At 39.3% G+C, this 22,961-nt stretch overlaps 1 pseudogene; it reads right to left on the bottom strand.

The window, feature by feature from the left end:
- Nucleotides 1-11,605: 11,605 nt before the first annotated feature.
- On the bottom strand, nucleotides 11,606-11,847 carry LOC111155208 (annotated as a pseudogene).
- Nucleotides 11,848-22,961: the final 11,114 nt, after the last annotated feature.

Genomic DNA, 22,961 nt, shown 5'->3' on the forward strand with positions numbered 1-22,961 from the left:
TGGTCAAATCCTTGCTCCCAACCTGCCCCTGACTCCCGGCTTTGTGATCTTGGGCAAATGTCTTCATCTACAAAAGTAGGCAGAAAATAGAAAGTACCTCATGAGATTGTTAAACAAATTAAGTGTTAATATTTATAAAGTAGTTGGGATAATATTAATGACTGTGTCAATGTCTGTTAAATAAACATTAAAAATAAATCAGGCTTTGGAGTTCAGAGGGAAGAAGTTTTAGGACAGCAAGGGAGTCAGGGCACAGTCTGGCCTCCTTCGAGCTGGCGTCCTCACTGTGGACGGAACATGATTCAGGGCTTCATCGAGAAGCACAGTCGGAGTGCCTGGGTGGCTCAGTCAGTTAAATGTCTGTCTTCAGCTCAGGTCATGATCCCAGGGTTCTGGGATTGAGCCCCGAGCTGGGCTTCCTGGTTGGAGGGGCGCCTGCTTCTCCCTCTCCACTCCCAACCCTCTGCTCATGCTCTCTCCCCCTCCCCCCCCCTCCCAAAAAAAAAAAAATCAAAAAAAAAAAAAAAAAAAGTTCAGTCAAACAGACAGAAATTGGAACACCTTGATGCTTGATGTAGTTCTAAGTAACAGCTAAAGCTGACTAAGAAGTACTCATGCATGTTAACTGAAAAGACCAGTGGCTCAAATGAGATGATGAGGACTTGCAAACACTTTCTCCTATTTCTTGTCTTCACTTTCTTATCCCGGCTTTATCTTGGGAGAGTCTGCTCATCTTTATGGCAAGTAATTCTTTCTACCGTGTGGTTCAGTCATCAACTCAGGGAAATAGAGACCTTCCTTCCCTCTCCAATCCCAGGCAAAGTCCCAAAGCTCCGAGTTTTGTGGTCTCTGCCTTGCCCTGCTCTGGAAAATGTCCATGTGCCTCTGTGTTCCTGACTCTCCCTAGTTGCCCAGTGATGAATTAATCACTGAGTCCAGGGAAATTTGATGCTCAAATTTGTTAAGCTGGAATCATAGGCTCATTTTGGAAGCCAGGGTTGGAGTTAACCCTAGACAAACCGCAGAGACAGAGGGAGGGATTAACAATCCTTTAAAAAAAAAATCGGGTATTGTTACAGAGAAAAGGAAAATAGATTTGGGGCAGTTTATCAATAACAGGTGTCACAGTTGTTAAAGAACAATAATCCCATGTTTCTTTGAGACTTTTTTAACTGGAAGGTTCCTAAATTCAACTAGATTTGGAATCTGTGGGGTGCCACTTTTGGAGACCATGGGAAGAACCCTCTCACCGGACAAAGTTTTCCTACTTGCTAATTCCTGAAATTCTCTTAAGAACATTTATGTTCAGACTCAAAATGCAAAGTAACCCTGGGCTAAAGAACACACTTATCTGAAATCAAATTAAAATATAATTGGCTGACATGAGGTCCTCTCTGGGGAAGGAAAAAAAAGGTCTTGACAGGAGGAGAGGAAACAGACGCCAAGGAAGAAATAAATGGGCAGAGAAGGGTGAGGCCTTGGGCACTCTGGGCAAGCAGCCGACGCCACGTGGTTGCCAAGGCTGGAGCTGTTCCTTGTAAGAGCTCTAAAAACTAGATCCTTGCACATTCCATTCTGGCAGCTTTCAACGCTAAATGTAGTTCACCATTCACGATCCGCCTGAAATACCTTTGATTCAAAATCGATTCTTGGGGTGGCTGTAGATGGGATGGATTGTGGATGCCAAAACATCCCCTCAATTCAGTGAAGGACCTGATTGCTTGACATTGTGTGGATTATGTATTGTGGTTATTGACTAATTTCTTTCACATTTAAAGATCTTGTTGGGACCTCCAGCGGATAAGCCAGTTTTAGCTCAAGCAAGTGCCAGGAGTGATGCTGTAACCTTAACACTTAAAAACTTTTACCTTGAAGTCTGACCATGAGAAGGCTGAAAAGCTCTGCTTCTCTTTCTCTGTCCTCTCAGTAGAGTGTTGTGTCTGTTTGCCTTCTTGTTTGGCTGGTCCTCTTTGCCCTCAACCTTCATCTCCTCCTGGTGAACAAGTGTCTTCTCAGGGATTCCTTGGTAGATGACTTCTCACACAGTGCCTCATGCAGGGTAATCAGGGTTTTAAAAAATCAACTTCTTTGTGACCTCGGAAGTCAATGTGCTCAATCTCTAACTTTCAATTTGGTTTTCATTTTTTCTATGACGCTGGGATGTTGATTTTACCTTCCCATTTCTTTCTTTCTTTCTTTTTTTAAAGATTTTATTTATTTATTGACAGAGAAAGATAGTGTGAGCCGGGGGGAAAATAGAGGAAGGGAGAGAATCCTCAAGCAGCCTCTGTGATGAGTATGGAGCCCAACGTGGGACTCAATCTCATGACCCCGAGATCATGACTCAAGCCGAAATCACGAGTTTGATGCCCAACCAAATGAGATACCCAGGTGCCCCATTTCTCTAACTTCTGCTTTAGTTTCTTCACTTTTTGTTCAGAAATAGAACCATGGGTCTTGATGTCCATGTGGCCTCAGGGTTTCCCTAACTTCTTTCTGTTGGCTCCTCCACGATCTGCCTCACCCCCTACCTGTAAGTGTTCTTTTCACCAAATTCCCTTAGTTTCTAAGCTGTGTTAACTGTCCCTCCTAAGTGTTCCCATAATGCCCTATTAAAGTAAAGTAATCAGGAGCACCTGCGTGGCTCAGTCAGTTAAGCGTCTGCCTTCTGTTCAGGTCATGATCTCAGGGTCCTGGGATCGAGCCCCACATTAGGCTCCCTGCTCAGTGGGGAGCCTGCTTCTCCCTCTGCCTCCCTCTGGCTGCCCCTTCCCCTGCTTGTGCTCTTGCTCTCTGAAATAAAAATCTTTAAGAAAATTTAAACAATAAAGAGGTAATCACACTGCACTGTAATGAGTTGTTTGAATGCTGATACCCCTACATGAACTTAAACCCTAGGGAAAAAATTGGTATCAATCACTGTTTTAACTCTACTACCCAGCCCAGTGCCTACAACTGCAAATAGACTCTTTGCCCCTCATAAAATACATCCGAGATACTTGGCCTGAAGGAATTGCGTAAGAGAGAGGATCAGGCCACTCCAGGTGCAAGTTATAGTGGGATTAGAGATAATGCTTTATGGCAGCTGCTCCCAAAACTAGAAAATTATAGAGCTCTTCTGCTCTAGCTCTATGCCAGCAAAATCTCAGTCAATCACCAGACAGTTGTGATAATTTGCAAACTAGTGTCCTATACTTGCCGTTATGTATATACACTTAGACCCAACTCAGAAATAGGACAGTACCTTTTGCCATGTTTAAAAGCATGTTAAACCTCAACACTGATGGATTCTGAGACTAAAAGAATAGCTGAAGATCTGTGATTTTATGAATGTACACAACAGTGATTATCATTGAACCATTTCATTTAAAAAAGTACATGTTGACCTGACCAATTAACTTATTTCTAGACATTTGTATGCTGATGAGAATACTAAAATATGAAGAAAACAATAATGCTGGAAGCGAGTATTGCTGACGTGATGTTCTTGGGTTGTCAGGAGGGGATGGGCTCTTGATCAAGTAGACAGGTTGGCCACCGTTAAGACCACAGGCTCTCCATGTAACAGGAAAGAGGGTACCCTCTGGGCCAAGACACATAGGGGATTGCCTAAATCCTCTTCTGTCTGCTTCTGTTTTGACATCAAAAACAGGTCATTAGCTGAGAATGAGGAGGTACTTGCAAAAGGAATTTCTAACAGAATGGGATGGCAGTGAATGACTTGCACATGGCTGAATCCATTGGTTCATTCTCCGTTGGACAATTTGAACGACAGGCAGCATTGAACATGCTTTGTCACTCCCTCCTTAAAATATTTCCATCACATGCTTTCTCAATTTTCTCCAGATTCCTGACCCTTCCCTCTCAGCCTCCTTGGCTCACTGTGCAGCCTATCTCCAAATTCTCAGAGTTTCAATTACCCCACACCTCGGACCATGAAACTCTTTTTCTGTCTACACTCTCTCGGTGATTTTTACATTCTGATAACTTAAAAACCATCTATGTGTTGATGGCTCCCAAATTTCTATCTCAAGCCTAAATGTCTCCTTTGAATTTTAGGTTAACACATACACACTCCGTGTCTCCGACTGGAATGGTACTATACGTCTCAAGCTTAACAGGTTCAGAATGGCACCCCTAATCCTGCCCAAATCCTGACCAAACCCACTTCCCCTGTATTCTTTCCAAACTCAGCAGCTGCCAGGCCTAGTCCTCTGATGACCCACACACAAACCTGGGAGTCACACTTGGCTACTCTCTTTCAGGATGCCTCATTTATTTATTTATTTATTTGACAGAGATCACAGGTAGGCAGAGAGGCAGGCAGAGAGAGGGGAGGAAGCAGGCTCCCTGCGGAGCAGAGAGCCTGATGCAGGGCTCGATCCCAGGACCCTGGGATCATGACCTGAGCCGAAGGCAGAGGCTTTAACCCACTGAGCCACCCAGGCACCCCCAGGATGCCTCATTTTGAATTCATCCATAAATTTTTTTGTCTACCACTTCAAAACACATCAAGCTATCCCTCCCCCAATATATCACACTTTTCCCAATTCCACCACCCGCCCCCACTTTGAGGTAAGTTACCATCACCTTCAGCGGACTAGTGAGGTACATTTTTTTGGTTTGCACTTTCTATTCATGTGTCCACTCCCGCTCCATTCCATACCTCACTGTTCCTAAAACATGCCAGGCATGTTCTGAATTTAGGGCTTTTGCACTTACTGTTTTCTCTGCCTTAAACACTGTTCTCTTTGTTAGCCATATGGCCTCCTCCTAATTCTCCTCAAATCATTGTGGATGTATAGAAAAACGTATGAAAGGATGTATATCAAAATGTTATCTTTAAAGTTTACAGAACATATACACACACACATGCACTTAACTGGGTCTCTCCAGATGGTGGAATTTAAGGTAACTTCGAAGTTTCTATATGAATATGTAAATATTTTCTTAGTGTATTCCAATGAAAATATAATAATGAAATTTAAACACTTGAAAAATGTTTTTCAAGGGAGTAAAACAGTCTCATGCATTATAAACCATTAGTGTAAACTAAATTTACTGAGTCCCAATTCACCACTAATACAGTAATACACTCTTTCCTCACTGACACGGCTCTTCGTAGTAAATGTTTTTTGCTCTGTCTCCAGCGGTCCAATCTCCTCTCATCCATTACTCAGTTTCATTGTGTATACATTTGTGAGGATATAGAGATCCAACACTTGAGGTTTACAATGCCATTTTATTTTATTTTTTTTTTTAGATTTATTTATTGGGGGGGAGGGGCAGAGAGAGAGGCAGAGAGACAGAAGCAGATGCCTCGCTGAGCATGGAGCCAGCTGGCCCATCTCAATCCCAGCACCTGAGATCATGACCCGAGCCATGACTGAGATGCTCAACCAACTGAGCCACCCAGGCACCCCTACAATTACATTTTAAAATTCTGTATTCACCTTGTACAGATTAGACAATGTGGTATAAACAGATGAGCACTGCAGCAATGACTGGTATCTCAGCGATGGGAATAATAGTAACGAACACTGTTGAGAAGACCATATGCCTCATCCTACATTATAAACACACTATTGGGGGTACGTGGGTGGGTCAGCTGGTTAAGTGTCTGCCTTCGGCTCAGGTCATGGTCCGGGATTCCCAGGGTGAAGCCTGGCATCATGCTCCCTGCTCAGTGGGGAGCCTGCTTCTCCCTCTGCTTGCCGCTCTGCCTACTTGTGCTCTCTCTCTCTCTGTCAAATAAATAAAATCTTAAAAAAAAAAAAATAAACACACTATTGGAATCAACCTCGAACTAGCTCCATGAAAAGAGAGGCTGTGGCTATCCCCTTCTGAAGATAAGCAAACCGACAGGCAGAGAGATTAAGTAAGAGTTTACTTTGTCCAAGATATAATAAAACAAGGAGCCTAAATTCACAATGAGGTTTGACTTCAGTGGCTTTGGTCTTGACCAATATACTCTGATATAACAAAAAGGTCACCTCTCTGATAATAAACACCAAAAGATGGGAATCAGATTAATCTGTATTAAAAACAACCAATGGAGAAACCTACCAGAAGGATTTTTTTCTCCTGGCACCAGATGCATCGTGAATCTCCCTAAAGTCTCCTGATAAAATGAGCTGTGAAATTATTGGTTAAGACAAAGGGTGTAAGGAGATATGAAGAAACATTATCTTCTAGTCCTCTCTCCTTTACAAATTGAGTGTAATTTTCCACAAGTTCTATCTACATCACAATTTTCTTATTTATAAAATAAATAAATTCATTTTATTTATTAAATAGATTCATTTTTTCCTCTAACAACACTTTAAATCTCAGCATTAACTTTTGGATAAATATTTGCCTCAAAGGTGGAAATAGACCCATGACAATTCACTATGACTATTGGAATCTCAAAACCCAACTTTACAATAAATTATTGAAAACAGAAGTTTTGATGAATAAATTGTGCATTCCTATCATGTTCACAGGTGCTGGTAAAGATCATCGCAGAGCATGAAGTCGTAAGGTATGACCTTACATATTTTCAACAAATGCTGCTTCAACAGCAGCAGGCCGCCAGAATTTTGATAGCTCCTGCTCTTTCCCTGGACAGGAGGATAGAAAAAACAGGTTTGTGCCTTTGTAAATGTCTATCTAACGCAAACAAAATCTCAGGAAGCAGATTCCTCATAGTGAGAAAGTAAGGGTTGAATGTTCAAAGCTTCTTGTAATGCTCATTCATGGCTAGCGTCCTTTCAAGAACTTTAAACATAATGAACATTGGGGACATGAACCCCGGGGGCTTGGCTAATCAACATGAAGTTGAATGTAGATGGAGACTGACAGTGTTCCAAGAATATACTCTGAGCTGACTGACACAAGTTTGACTCTGGGACTAAATCAAAATTGTCCTTTAAGCCTATTATTACTAAAAAACTAGAAAAGTAAAGGGAACGGAAAATAAACTTTATCCAGTCTTGGGGTCAATAAAGGTATCTCAGGGCACCTGGGTGGCTCAGTGGGTGAAGCCTCTGCCTTCGGCTCAGGTCATGATCTCAGGGTCCTGGGATCGAGCCCCACGTCGGGCTCTCTGCTCAGCAGGGAGCCTGCTTCCCCCTCTCTCTGCCTGCCTCTCCGCCTACTTGGGATCTCTCTGTGTCAAATAAATAAATAAAATCTTAAAAAAAATAAATAAAGGTATCTGAACATGCAGGTGAAGAAGGACTTGGAACCTGGAAGCCGTAGGTAAATGAATAGTCAGGCAGTGTCATCAGACCTTTCCATTTAAAGGTGCCCAGTTTGTAACAGGAAGTAAAATGTTTAAAAGCAGTGAAGAAGGGGCGCCTGGGTGGCTCAGTGGGTTAAAGCCTCTGCCTTCAGCTCAGGTCATGATCCCAGGGTCGATCCCGGGGTCCTGGGATAAAGCTCCATGTCGGGCTCTCCGCTCAGCGGGGAGCCTGTTTCCCTTCCTCTCTCTCTGCCTGCCTCTCTGCCTACTTGTGATCTCTGTCAAATGAATAAAATCTTAAAAAAAAAAAAAAAAAGCAGTGAAGAAGAAGGATTCGTTCTAACTAGAGTAAATTCTGCCATCAGCCAAGAAGTTTGCCTTCAAAATACAGATTTGCATAAAGTAAAGGTTTGCTTTCTAGCAAGGTTAGTAAGTGCCCGACCTGTTGCAGCCTCCCCTGTTCCAGCGGTTTGGTGGCTGGAGTTAAATCCATCCCGGCTGTGGTTTGGCGCCATCTGGTGGAAGTTAGAATCTGGCTTTAGAAGCATGCGGCCGGATGCAGAGGATTTGTAGAGGGCGATTTCTGGAACCTCCCAGTTAGCAGGTACCGATTTTGTTCCTCGTCAAGAGCAGCGTGAAGAGAATCTGACCCATGAGAATATTGAAAATGAGGCAATCCAATCTCTCTCTTGCTCCCAATATAAAGGTTGGGAGGGGCATAGCCACCAATCCCCAATCACACTATATCCAAATTGGTGTTAACTATACCATTTAACTGACCTTACGCTGTGCATTAACTCCTGTTTCAACCTTAATTCTGGAGGCTAATGCTGAAATCACTCACTCCTGTAAAAGCGGTTGTATTTTTTTCTCCTTTTCTAAGCTGACCCTCCTTCCAGTTTCCAACATCCCTAACATGGGGTTATTTTGAAGGTTCTCCCTTTAGAGAATTTCAGAATCTCTTTACCATTCTTTGCTGTTGGTGGGAATGATAGCTTGGATTTAGCTTTTTTTTTTTTTTTTAAGATCTTTATTTGAGAATGAGTGAGCACAAGCAAGGGAGAAGGGGCAGAGGGAGAGGGAGAAGCTGACTCCCTGCTGAGCAGGGAGCCCAGACATGAGTCTCAGTCCCAGGATCCTGAGATCATGACCTGAGCCACCAGGTGCCCCCGCTTTGTTTTTTTTATTCTATTTTATAGTCTTCCAATAATAACTGAATCTTTTAGGTATGTATTTCTTTGACCTTTCATAGAGGTTTAGAGAAGGAGAAGTAAATGTATTTGCTACGTAGTCACCTTGATAGGGAGTTTGTGTTCTTTTTTAATAGGTGAATTTATTAATCTCCATTATGTTTCAAGAGCCACTCACTATTTCCTGCTCTGTTTGGATTGTAACTGTGTTGCTTCAAAATTCTTATGTTAAAGTTCTAACCACCAATATGATATTATTTGGAAATAGGGCCTTTGAGATATAATTAGATTGAATGAGGTCATGAGGATAGGGGCTTTATCATAGGATTAGTGTCCTTAAAAGAAGAGACACTACAGTACCCCCCTCCACACTGACATGGAAGACTAAGCATGAAGGCAGCTGTCCAAAGCCAAGAAGAAGGCTCTTACTAGAAAAATCTCCAGCCATGCTGGTACCTTGATCTTACACTTCCCATCTGCCAGGACTGTGAGAAATATCTGTCTATAGTTTAAGCCTTTCATTCTATAGTATTCTGTTACAACAGCCCAAGCTAATACACACTTCATGCATTCTTGTTTTTTGTTTTTTTTTTTTTTTAAGATTTTATTGATTTATTTGACAGAAACTGAGAACGAGAACACAAGCAGGGGGAGCAGCAGGGAAAGGGAGAAGCAGACTCCCTCCCTGCTGAGCAGGAGGCCTGATGTGGGGCTGGATCCCAGGACCCTGAGATCAGGACCTGAGCCGAAGTTAGAATGTTTAATTGACTGGTAGCACTTCCTTATTTACAAAGTGCTTCCATAAGCTATCAGTTAAGTCCCCAATAGCCTTGAAACCCAGATATTTTAATTTGCCATTTTACAGAGAAGAGAAATCAGGCTTTAAATCATTTATCCAAATGAGAAAAATTGGTAGGTAATGGAGTCAAGATTCAAGCCAGAATCTGATTCTAAATATCACTGTGCCACCCTATTTCCTCATTGGGGAGATCAGTGATGTACTGCGTTGTTTCCCCCGCCCTCTTATGCTCTCATTGAATGGCTTCTTGAATATCAGGTTAGACTCCTTCTAGGGTGACACAAAATCTACCATACACATGTTTCTCTCAAACCATTTACAAAAAGCCAGTTCTACTTTCAAAAAGACTCTCCCTAAACATGCAAGAAACCCCAGACTGCTCTGCTTCCCACTGTCCCTCTTCTTTCAAAGTGGGAAGTCTATGAGTTATGGAAAAGGTGCCAAAATCGCTACTGGGGAGAGATGATGGCAGGTATCCTAAGAAAGTGAAGCCAGGTTAGTACAACAGTCTGATTGCTAGATTAGCTTTTTAACTCCAGAAAGGCCCAAACAACTCTAGAGATTGAGGACAGAGACCAAGGGAGGCAGTCTGGGGACGAAAAGGGGTGGAGGCTTTGATGAACGGGGTTCATGTCTTGCCCTCCTCTGACGAACTGAGTAACCTTGCTCAATTCTGCTGTTGGATTAGAGTCTAGGTTTTATCTGCAAAATAACCTGTTGCATGTGGCACGGAGTGGATGGGGAGGGGCCTACAATGCTACAAAATATAAAAAGCACTCAATTCAGTGTCCAGAGCATCGATGGTATTCTATAATATTATGTCCAATTATATACAAGACAATTCATCTGGAAACTAATTAATTAAATCTCTGCACCCATTTATAATTCTGTCATCTAAAATTATTCTGGACTATGATTTTTTTAAAAGGTGTTTTAGGGGTGCCTGGCTGACTCAGTCGGTCGAGCACGAAACCTGATCTCTGGGTTATGGGTTCGAGTCCCACATGTGGCAGAGAGTTCACCTAAAAATAAAAAAAATCTTAAAAAGCTATATTTTAATGTTACTGGCACAGTGATGTAAATAATGTCGAACTATATGCTTTGACTTGAGAAACCCATGCCTGCTCTGAACAAATTAATCCACTGAGTAATTTACAGAGCATTTATTTCTGCTCAGGGCTGGGGAAAAACACAAGTATCTTTTTGGTCCTCATAGAGTTTATATTTTATTTACACTTCCACTTAATGGTCCACATAAAACACGGATGCACTTTTTAGAAAATCTGGCCATTTGTAAGTCAGAATTTACTTTTAACTTTGGTATAAACTTGCCTTGACAACTCTCACTCCCACGAGTAAAACAAGGCAAGAGATATGTTTGGCAGAGCAACTATTTATGTCCTGTCTTCTGTGTTGCCAGGGTGATGGTAGCAATATTGAAAACATTGGAGGTGGTTGTTTTATTGGCAAGGATCCTGACTTTCACTTTCAAATGAAAGGACTGTAAAAAGCAAATTGTAGGCTGGGGTGTAGGCAGTGGACCGGCCATGCCTGGACATCGACTAGATGAATGGATTATTGGTGATTAACCAAATGTGGGTGCTGTGTAATACTCATAGGCAGTATTTTTGTAATAATATTTTAAAACATGAATATTTGTGATCACCTCAAATATTTGGGTTTTGTTTTTGTTTTGTTTTGTTTTGTTTTTTTTGAAAAGCTAAAACCATATCTTTGTATGCTTTCCAATGTTAGTTATGTTTTTTGCCCACATTTCTCTACCTATCTCTTCTTTCAGTGGGAAACAACTCAAAAGGTACCCTGTGCTTTTGATCTCTCTTTTAACTAAGAATTGAAGTGTTACCACAGTCCAAGTTCAGCTTCTAAAGAATTTTTTAAACATACTGATAATGTACTTTAAAGGGAATAAATTTATGTAGCAATACAGAAAAGAGAAAGTCATCTGTTAGGTCAGCTGGATTTTGTGTCTTACTTGAAAGCATCACATTTATGCAGATTCGTGGACTGCGGGTCAACTGCTGACTTTTCCCTCCCTCACCAACTTCACGAAATCCATCTCTTTAATTCAAGTCAGCTAGGACATTGACACCGAATGAAATACAACAAGAACAAAACTTCCTTGTGAGGTGTTGTGAGTTGACCCTAACAAACTTCATGTCCTCCTCCCCATTGTTGGGGGAGACATAGACGGTGTGTGGAGACAGAGATGGAGATAAACCAAGACTACATTTCTTCGATTTCTGTGGTGCTAGTTTTTTTTTTTTTTTTTTAAGTTTCAAGTGTACTTTATTTGTGCTACCATGAGTAGTAAGAATAGCTTAGATGACAAGTTGGTTTTGATACAATTCTGTGTTATGGCAACTACAATGGTTACTGATGTTTTCACTACTTTGTGGTGACTCCACCAACTGGGGACAGGTTCCATTCTATTCCAATCTGTGTGATATTAAACATCCTCACAACAACACTATAAGTTTTTCTGCTGGCTGGTGCTGCATTAGCATATTTGTCGAGAAAATCCAGTGAGTATTTTATGTGGCTCTGTCTTGCCATAATTTGCTCAATGCTTCTATTCTTGAGATCCTTAGTATATTTCTGGCCGAGGGAAACATCACGAAGGTGTGATAGGATTGCATTTGATTGCAGCTGTTAGTGTACTGCATTGCAAGAAGCCCTGGTAGGAACTCAAATGCTCTTCTCAGAAACTTCTAGATTCAGCTTGTATAATCAGTTTATTGTAAAGGATACATTTCAGGAAAAGCCAAATGGAAGAGATGCACAGAATAAAGAATGGGGGTGGGGGGAGCTTCCACGCCCTCTCTGGGGGGCACCTCATCCTCCTAGTACATCAACGTGTTCACTAACTTGGAAGCTCCACTGCTGGGTTTCTTGCTACTTACTAGGTTTTGTCAATTATATGCCATGATGTGATATTTGAAAAGTGGGAATAATAAGGAGATATTTTATATGTTTGACCTGTTTGGTTTCTGTTGGTAATTAGTCATACTGATGTGGATTTCTTTTCTGCACCAGTTTTAACACTCGTCTGCAGAGTTTTAGTGTCTATTTTCTAGCTTCGTGGGTTTCGAGAAACATTTTAGAGCCAGCTCTAGAGGCCCAATATGGACTCACTTCTCCAACTCTTTCAGCAATGTTAAAATTACCTAATCCTCTGTTAAGTTACTTTCTGCTCGAAACACTGAAACTAGTTTTGGTTTTCTATACTAACGTGGTCTGATATATGTCTCATATCCTTCTCTTCTCAAAACTTTAATACCTAACCACTCTTTATGGGAAATTATCCAAATAATTAGCATCACATTGAAAGGGATGTATTATGATGAATTCCTCACAATTGAGATGTATCTTTTATTTTTCCATAGAATCTGTTCTCTTCTTTCCCAAATTCACTTACTCACAATCCAGGATAGGTAGCACACATAAGTTTCCTTTTATTTCTCTCCCCTTCAATTTGTTTATTGCCCTCTACCTTTCTTCAAATTCTCATTCCAATCCTACACTTACATGATAAACCTCCTCTGATCATTTAACCAGAATTAATCTTTTTCTTTCATAGGTAAACTAATCTAGCACTGTATTTCTTTTAGAGCATGGGAACCTTTCCAAGACTTGAACAGTGATTATTCTATCCTCCAACTTGCATCATCTATTTACCCAAAATTTATCAAAGACTTAACTAATGAGCAAAGTCACTGAGGTAGGCACTGGAAATATGAAAAATACCGTCTTTGTCTTAATGAACTTTACGTCTTACTATGCTAGATGATCATTAAACAAATAGACCCAAAATAAATATGTAAGTGTCAACTCTGTTAAGTTCTACAAAGAAGAGCATTGTGTGCCTATTTGAGAGAGTTTATGTGGTTTGAGAGTGAGGGAAAGCGGAGCATCACTGGCCGTGATAATAAAGGATGCTCTGACGCCCAATGGAGAGAGGAAGAACATGGGCAACATGGCGCGTCAGCAAGGCTTTTGCTAACCTAAACTCAATAAGGAAATGGAATCCCTGCCTCATCTAGGGAGACTTCATCTCTGAGTGATTTTAATGGAGCCTCCCTCTCACTTTGTTTTGCAGGTGGAGGAACGAATTTTTTCTGTATCAAATTACTCTCCTCAAAGAATACCCTTCCCTTTCCACTGGGCTCACCACACCATGCCATCAACTCTGTCTCTTCTACTTCTCAGTTTTTTACACATTCTCTCTCTCTCTCTCTCTCTCTCACACACACACACACACACACACACACACACACACGGTGGGGGAGGGGATGGTTGTATGAACTATGGACAAAATAATGCATTTGTTGCCAATATATTTACCAGGGGCCAGGTACTTTTATATTCATTTACACCTATGTTGGCCCTTAATCTTCACAACAGCTGAATGAAATAGGTATTTAAAAAGGAAGACCTTGAATCACAGAAAATATTGAGTACTTAATAAATACTAGATATAAGTACACTTGAGCATTGACTATGTGCTAACTAGAACTGTTTAAGGACTACTCTCATAGTTACTATGGTTCCCATTTTCCTGAGGGCTGGAGAGGTGGGGAGACCAGCTTCCACCTGGTTCCCCAGCTGTGTGACTAGGTTTGGATCTGAAACGAGCTGAGTCAATGCTGTGTTGTGCTACTCACTAGCCGGCAGCCTTACAGGGCTAGTTCTGATCCCTTGGTGAATTCTGCAGAGAGGATTCTGACATCCATTTGGGGGTTATCTCTTTAGAAAGTGGGAGCTTCGTACTTCTTTCTTCTCAGCTTTGGGATCTAGTCACCAATCATGGGATGACCACAAAATTCCCATTCGCCATCCTGTCATACATGAAAAATGCCTTCCATCTTTCAACACACTTCTTCTGTCTCTTCTAGAGTAATATGTGCTGAGAAATGTACACAATTTAATATTAACAGTAATTAAGATATAATTAGGGTTTACATTGCTTCAAACGTCATGTAACCTCAGCCTATATGCCTTGTGAATAATGCATTATTTTGGCTGATGCACAGTATCATTTATTTCTGTTGCTTTGGATCGGTCAGAACGAAACTACACTAAAAAGATGTAGTTAATATATATTCACCAAGAATGAAAAATAAAATAGCACCCAGATCATTTTCCTAGTGGCGAGACCAGCACAATGAACAAATTAGAGACGTGACATGTAGAGAATTGGTCTTGCTACTCTCAGATTCTTCGCCATTACATGAAAATGTAGAAGCAGGTTTTTCAACAGGTCCCAGCTTGAACTCTAAGGGTGCCTCTGGAAGAATATTGGGTGTCAGTAAACACCTCAAAATTCTATGCAAAATTTCTATTTGTGTACCTATACTTTTTCCTAGGGAAAGAGTCCATAGCTTTTACCAAATTTCCAGAATAGTTTCGCAAAAAGGTGAAGAAACACTGATGCAGGGGCACCTGCATGGCCCAGTCGGTAGAGTGCGCAACTCTTAAACTTGGGGTTGTGAGTTCCAGCTCCACGTTGGGTGTAACAATTACTTAAAAATAAAATCTTAAAAAAAAAAAATAGAAAGAAAAAAAAAAACCCACTGATGCAGGCATAGTGATGAAATTATCAATGCTAAGTAGATCTAAGAGAATGTGTTCTATTTATAATTATAAAAAAACACTCATCATTCCCTATTAAATAAAAAAAGACCCATGATTTTAAAGACAGACTAAACAAACCACAAAATAAGCATTGATTAATATACCTCTGCCCTGGATGAAGTAAAAATGGGCCTCAGGCAGATCATTCCCCTGGAACTGATTTCCTGGCAACAAACCTTCTCTTGTGTCATCTTGTATCATTTTATCCTTTTTCTTATATCTTCATTTTTATTTGAGGACATTATAAGTGAGATAAAGTTTAGGTACCCAATATTTTTTCAAGCTTAAATGTTCTGATAACTAAAAAGTCATAAAGACTAATTTCCCCTTCCACCCTCTAATTTCCAGAAGACACAATTATTTGGGTCTCTCTGGTCACAACAGAGATATTACAGTAGAATAATCTGACGGACAGCCATCTTTACCAGGCAAAATTGCTACTTCTGCCTTGGGTAATGTTAGAAGGTCACCTGATAATCATACTGGGTTTAAGAGATTATTTTGTTATCTACTAATTTGTATAAATCTAGAAAAGTAGATCTGTGTGATTTAGAATCAAAAGCAAAAAAAGGTAAAAGTAATGTGTGTGTGTGTGTGTGTATATATATAAATACCTGAGATAAGAGACAAATTTTTTCAACAATTTTATACAAAATTAATTTCCAATTTGGCAGATGGCACACTTATTTCAAGAATTATTTTACTTATTAAAATTTCAGATGAATAGACCAAAATTAGACAATACACTGGATCATATATACTAACATTTGCCTTACCTCGGAATAATCTCCTAGCATTTGCTTGTATTATATGACACTAAAAATGTTTTCCAAGCAAAACTCAGCCTCATAGATACAAAGAACAGATTGGTGGTTGCCAGAAAGATGGGGGTCGGGGCAAGATGGGTAGGAGATTCAGAAGTACCAACTCTGAGTTATGAAATAGGTTGTGGGGATGTAATGTACAGGATAGGGAATATAGGCAATAATATTGTAGGATCTTTGTAGATTCTTACAATTTGCTTACCAGATTTATTGTGCTGACCATTTTGCATTGCATACTTATGTCAAACCACTGTGTTGTACACCTAAAAGTAATACTGTACCCCAATTAACCTCAATAATAAAAATGTCTTCAAATTGTATAATTATTGACTCTTATAGTACAACTTCCTCCAAAAATCCTAAAATTAAAAGATTTTCCACAAGAGAGACTACCCAGAAGGGACAGATTTGCAAGAAAAATGGACTTTAAAAACAAAACAAAATAAACATCACACCAAAGAGGATTGGGAAGCAGAAATGTGGGAAAAGTAGGATGATGGTTGTTGGTGGTAGAGTCTGCTTGCTGTCTTCCGACCCTGTTCTTTCATCATCTTGATAGATGACTGGGCTGTATTTATCCTGGTCTCTTGTAGTTGGATGTCATCCTATGATTGATTTATCTCAAGTGGATTGACTGAAAGTACTATGTGTCCACTTTCAGGTCTACCTAAGTTTGCAGACCTCCACAGTTTTTCCTCCTTCTGTTTAAAGTGATCCTGAATGAAGATGACGTAAATGCCCTACAGACACAGCTTTTAACCCTTAATCCAAGGATTACCACTAGATGGAATGCGGCCTATCTATGATATTTGGATGGTGAAAAATTGATCTTCATTTTTTATTAATTTAGGGTTTTCTTCTGTTGAAAATTTAGACAATAAACCATAGAATTAATAGTCCTTGTGATTTTGGCAAATACAGAAATCAGATATTCTCAAATTGTATTACAGCCATTGCAAATATCTTAAAATACAGTGTGTGTTCCCAATTGCTTCAAAATTAAGGCATTTATAGCTATAATGTAGGCTTTTAAAGTCCCAAAGAAGCATACATTTATATATTTTGATTATGGTATTTCAGTGTTAGTCGATTCCTTTTTAATCTGAAGCGTTTTATTCATTCAGTCAACTTTACACATAAACATTATCCATAAACATACTGAGTTATTGAATTACTATGCTTTACACCTGAAACTAATGTAACATTGCATGTCAGCTATGTTTCAATTAAAAATTAAAAGAAAAAAATTATTTTTAAGACTTAAAATAAGAATTTTTATACAGAAATAGAGTACCAATGCTTTGATACAATAAAATGCCTATATAAGCTTTAAACTGTTAGCTGTAAAAGCTAAATAGAAGTAATAATAACTTTTGAGTATATTATGCTCAGATATACATGAAACAGTGCAGAACACTGAACCTAATGATTGAAAAGCCCAAACAAGGCTACAGTCAACAAAAATGTATATCTCTTACAACTTACCAGCCTGAGTCACTGTGAACCCTGATGAGTTTAAGCGCCTGTTCTGGGCAAATCATCCTTCAAACCCATATATACAATCTGTTAATCCTATAAAAATTTTACTTCTTCCTGTTTCTCTCATGCACTCACTTCCCTGATCAGTTTACAGTCCACAGTCAAACTTTAATTGTCCTCTTTCATATACCACAAATCTCTTCCATTTCTTGTTGTATTCTCTACCTCTACCTGTGTCAGTTTCAATAGAAGAAAAACATGTTACCCTACTCATCACTCTCATTTAAACTTCATGACTACTAACTTCAAGTGGGCTCTTGAAGCAACATGAGCAATACTATTATCCCACATTCTGAATCTTTTTGGTCTTCAACTCTCAGTATCTGTGATTCTTGGTCATGGAGTTTTGAAGAGACACCATCTTTTCCCAGTCTTGCCCAATCTATACATGTACCATCATCAACACCCTACTCTCAACCTTCACTTTTTTGATTCTGCATGTCTGTGCTCTTTTAGAAAGCCACATTCTCCACTTGTACATCAGATTTCACTTCCTCTCCCCGTTCAGGGACATGGTTCATTTAATCAGTCTCTGTACTTGTTCATTCTCATGGCCGTAGGTAATATGCTGTGATTTCTCCCATTGTTAAAAAGAATCTCAATCCCACATTTCTCTGTAACAGCTGTCTTATTTCTTTTTGTTTTTATAGAACTTTTGGTGGTTGTCTGTCTTTTCTATTTTCAGTTCCTTTCTCTTTTCCCTCTTGGATCCATTCAAAATAGCTTTTGTGCAAAACTGCCCTCCATCAAGAGACTTATCAAGGTCACTGGTGACTTACTTCCATACTGGTAAATACAACAATCAGTTCTTGATCCCCATCTTACTCTGCCTACGACCAGCATCTGCCATAGATGGTGACTCTTTTCTTGTGTGAAACATTTCCAGCATTTCCAGGACAAAACTCACTCCTGGTCCTTTTCCAATCCCCATCACCAACTAAACTCTCTTACTCTTTTTCTGTTTTTTTTTTTTTTTTTTTTCTTCTTTTCTCCAGACATAATATTGGAAAACTCCAGGTCTCAGGCACTGTCCCCTTATGTTTTTTTATCTGCTCATACTCCCTTAAAGACTCCGAGCACCATATATTTAACTGACATTTATATCTTTAGCCCACACTTGTGTCTGAACCCCAGGCTCATACATAAATCTCAAACTGAATAAAGTGAACTCATGATCTTTCTCTCTCAACATGCTACACCTGCAGTTTTCCTCATGTGAGAGTAGAGGAATGGCAACTCGATTTTTCAGTTTTTCAGAACAAAAGCACTGGACTCACCCTTGATTCTTTTTCTGGAACATTTTCATCTGAATGCTGTAAGCCTTGTCCGTCTTAGCTTCAAAATACAAAAATCTCACCACCTTTCTGCTAAAACATGGTCCAGGGCACCATCATCACTTACCTGGATTATTCTGAGTCTTCTGACTAGTCGCCCTGCTTGTCTGCCTTGCCCAACTTCAGTTAATTCTCCTTACTTTCTTCTTGAGCCTGTTATAATATATGTCCGTAAAATATAATTAGAGTACAATTTGTCGGTTTCATTTACAGTAAAATCAAGATCTCTTATCATCATCTGTAAGTCTCATATGATCCACAGCCTCTCTGACTTTGTTTCTTACACTGACTCTCATGACCAATCTCCATCCACCTATGGTGCCCTCGCCATTTCTCATCCTTACCTCAGAGCCTGTAACTGTTTCCTTTTCCTGGATGCTCTTCCCCCAGGATTCCATTTAACATTCCTGGTCACCAGCTCTAGGGTCACCTTTTCAGGGAAGTCTTTCCTAATCATTTTGTTTAAAATTCACCCTCCCCTTACCTCTGCGCCTCTTTGCCCTTCTGAGCTTCAACTTTCTCCTTAACTTTTCTTGCCTTCCAACATATGATGTAATATCCTTTTATTTAATGGTTTTCTCCTCCCATAACAATGTGAGCTTCATGAGGGTAGACATTTTTGTCTGCTATGCTCTCTCACTTAAAGGTACAAACACATAGTAGGTATTCAGCAAACTTTAACTCCTATTGTAATTTTTGTTATGACTGACTTAATTACTTGTTAATGCGATCTGGCCTTGGCTATGTAGAGAAGAGAGAAATCAGTTTTATAGTTTATATGAATTGGAAAGGGAATGGGAACATTTGATTGCATTAATAGGACTTATTTTCTAAAGCATCCTTTATTTCTCTAGCGAAGGTTAAATTGGCTCCATTAAAAATTTTTTTTTTCAATTTTAGTTCAAAAACAGTAAGAATTTCACCTTTGCAAACCAAATATTAAATGAGGTTTCATATATCTATAAAATGGAATGTGTACGATGACCATAGGGTATAAATTGGATGGCTAACATGTATTTAATACTTGTTTTAAAAATTTTAAAATATATATACACAAAAGAATATATATAATGTTCATCATAGTTAAAAAAAAGAGAAATGCCCTACCCATGATGAATCTTAAGAAATAGACTATTTCAATGTTTGAAGTCGCTATGTGCCTTTCCCCAGTAACTCTCCTTCCCTGCCTCTAAGAATTAAACACAAGAAGTTGTGTTCATCATTCTTTGCTATACAGGTTTGCCATATATGTTTACTTCCATAAATATGCTTTCTTTTCCTTGATTTTAAAATCTATTTTAATGTAATAAATACTTTGGCTTTCATCTGTAATTTTCTTTGCATGCCCAATGTCATGCTCCTGAGATGCACCAATGTGAATTTGCTTCATTCCAACTCATTTAAAATCATGATCCTAGGAACATTCTTGATATGCCTTGAGGACCATATATTCAAACATTTTATTAGGCATCATGGTTTTCTTTTCAAAGAAGTTATAGATCACTCTCAACTCCTGTGTAACCACTGTTCCACATCCTTGCTATTATTAGAAATTACCAGTTTCTACTTTGCTTAGTGAATGTGGAATGATGTTACGAATTTAACTCACTTATTCTTGATTACTAAGTAGACACTTATAGTGAAATTAAAAAGTTGTTAAATATAGTTGCATTTTTTAAGCCCTCCTTAAGAAATTATTGTAGTTTTAGTATTAACTTGTTGGAACCGTTTCATAGATGTGTCCCTATATTGCCTCTTCAAATAATTTGTGTTTTATATTTAACCCCTTGATCCATTTGAAATTATTCTGTATATGAGAAGCTGAGTTCTATCATGGGCCATTAACTAAGTTATCAATTCTTACTTTACTTACATGCTTTCTATATATCTGCAGGTACATCTATGGGCTCTTCATTCTATTCTGTTGTGTACCAGTCACCAATACAATACTTTCTTATTAGTGTAACTTTAAAATGGTCATAATGTCTGATAGAGCTCATCTTTCTAGTTTCTATACCTCTTTCAGTAGTGAATTAGTTATTTTGATCCACTTCATTTTCCACATATATTTCAGAGCAGATTAGTGGATTTTAAAGAAAATTCCATTTTAAAATTGCAACCTGTCACAATTCCATCCCCACTATTTTTACTCATTGAGTTGCCTCTACTTTTTGTTCATAGTCAAGTATCACCTTCTATCATACTATGAAGTTTATGTATTCATATGTCTATTGTTATTTTGCTTCCCTATCACCTACCCATCTCCTACCCAGATAGATTATAAACTCAAAACTGACAAAGGTATTTTTGGATTTGTTCATTTGTACATCTCAAGCACCTAAAACAGTAGATGCTGAGGCAAAGATAGGTACTCAGTACATATTTGCTGAGTGAACAAATTTAACTTGAATTTATGACTCAACCAGGAAAGCTGACATCTTTTTTTTTTTTTTTTTTTTTGGTCAGGTTTTATTTATCTATTTGAGAGAAAGTATGAGTGAGAGAGCAGAAGCAGGGGAAGCAGCAGTGGGAGGGAAAGCAGACTTCCTGCTGAGCTGGATGCCTGATCTGGGGCTTGATTCCAGAACTCTGGGATTAGGACCTTAGCCAAAGGTAGACACTTAACTGACTGAGGCACCCAGGCATCCAGATAGCTTTCTAACAGTAATTTTTTTTTTTTTTTTTTTTTTTAAAGATTTTATTTATTTATTTGACAGACAGAGATCACAAGTAGGCAGGTAGAGAGAGAGAGAGGTGGAGGCAGGCTCCCTGCGGAGCAGAGAGCCCCATGTGGGGCTCGATTCCAGGACCCTGGGATCATGACCTGAGCTGAAGGCAGAGGCTTAACCCACTGAGCCACCCAGGCGCCCCTCTAACAGTAATTTTTAAAAAAAAAATGTATGGATATGGTGTCTTTCCGTCTATCTAGATCATCCCTAAAAGATTTCGATAAAGTTGCAAGTTTCCTACATGAAGTTTTTACACAACTTTGTTACATTTATTTTTGTGTAACTTACACACTTGTCATTGACACTTGCTTTGGATTTAATAGTATTGTCTATTTTCTCCAGTAAAATGTAAGTATAATTCTATTTTATACAAATATGTATATTTTTAGTATAAAGTTGAATATAACATCTGTGCAAAATATTTTCTCTCATTTCTTGAAGTGTAATTTTCACACGGTAACACTTACCCCCTTTGAGTGCATAGTCTAGTGAATTGTGGTAAATATATATATAGTAGCCAGTACCAAAATCAAGATATTGACAATTTCCCATTACTCCAAAAAGTCCATTTGAGCCTCACTGCAATCAATTCTACTCCCCTAAACCCAGCCTCTGGCAGACGCTGATCCATTTTCTGTCATTAATGTTTGGTCTTTTCTAGAATGTCATATAAATAGGATCATACAGTATATATGGTCTTTTGTGTCTGGCTTGGTTCTTCATTGTAATGCACTTGCAACTCATTCATATTTTTGCATATGTTAGGAGGTCTTTCCTTTGTTCATTTACTTATTTATTTAAATTTTCGAGAGGTCTGTCCTTTTAGTTATGGATAGCATCACATTGTAGGGATGTAATGCAATTTGTTAACCCACTCACCTTTTTTTTTTTTTTGACTTATTTTTTATTTTTTTTCAGCATAACAGTATTCCTTGTTTTTGCACCACACCCAGTGCTCCATGCAATCCGTGCCCTCTCCAATACCCACCACCTGGTTCCGCCAACCTCCCACCCCCTACCCCTTCAAAACCCTCAGATTGTTTTTCAGAGTCCATAGTCTCTCATGGTTCACCTCCCCTTCCAATTTCCCCCAACTCCCTTCTCCTCTCTAACTCCCCTTGTCCTCCATGCTATTTGTTATGCTCCACAAATAAGTGAAACCATATGATAATTGACTCTCTCTGCTTGACTTATTTCACTCAGCAGAATCTCTTCCAGTCCCGTCCATGTTGCTACAAAAGTTGGGTATTCATCTTCTCTGATGGAGGCATAATACTCCATAGTGTATATGGACCACATCTTCCTTATCCATTTGTCCGTTGAAGGGCATCTTGGTTCTTTCCACAGTTTGGCGACCGTGGCCATCGCTGCTATAAACATTGGGGTACAGATGGCCCTTCTTTTTACTACATCTGTATCTTTGGGGTAAATACCCAGTAGTGCAATTGCAGGGTCATAGGGAAGCTCTATTTTTAATTTCTTGAGGAATCTCCACACTGTTCTCCAAAGTGGCTGCACCAACTTGCATTCCCACCAACAGTGTAAGAGGGTTCCCCTTTCTCCACATCCTTTCCAACACATGTTGTTTCCTGTCTTGCTAATTTTGGCCATTCTAACTGGTGTAAGGTGGTATCTCAATGTGGTTTTAATTTGAATCTCCCTGATGGCT

Source organism: Enhydra lutris, unplaced genomic scaffold (genome assembly GCF_002288905.1).
Source record: "Enhydra lutris kenyoni isolate GAN:26980312 unplaced genomic scaffold, ASM228890v2 scaffoldscaffold40, whole genome shotgun sequence".
In the NCBI taxonomy this organism is placed as follows: Eukaryota; Metazoa; Chordata; class Mammalia; order Carnivora; family Mustelidae; genus Enhydra; species Enhydra lutris.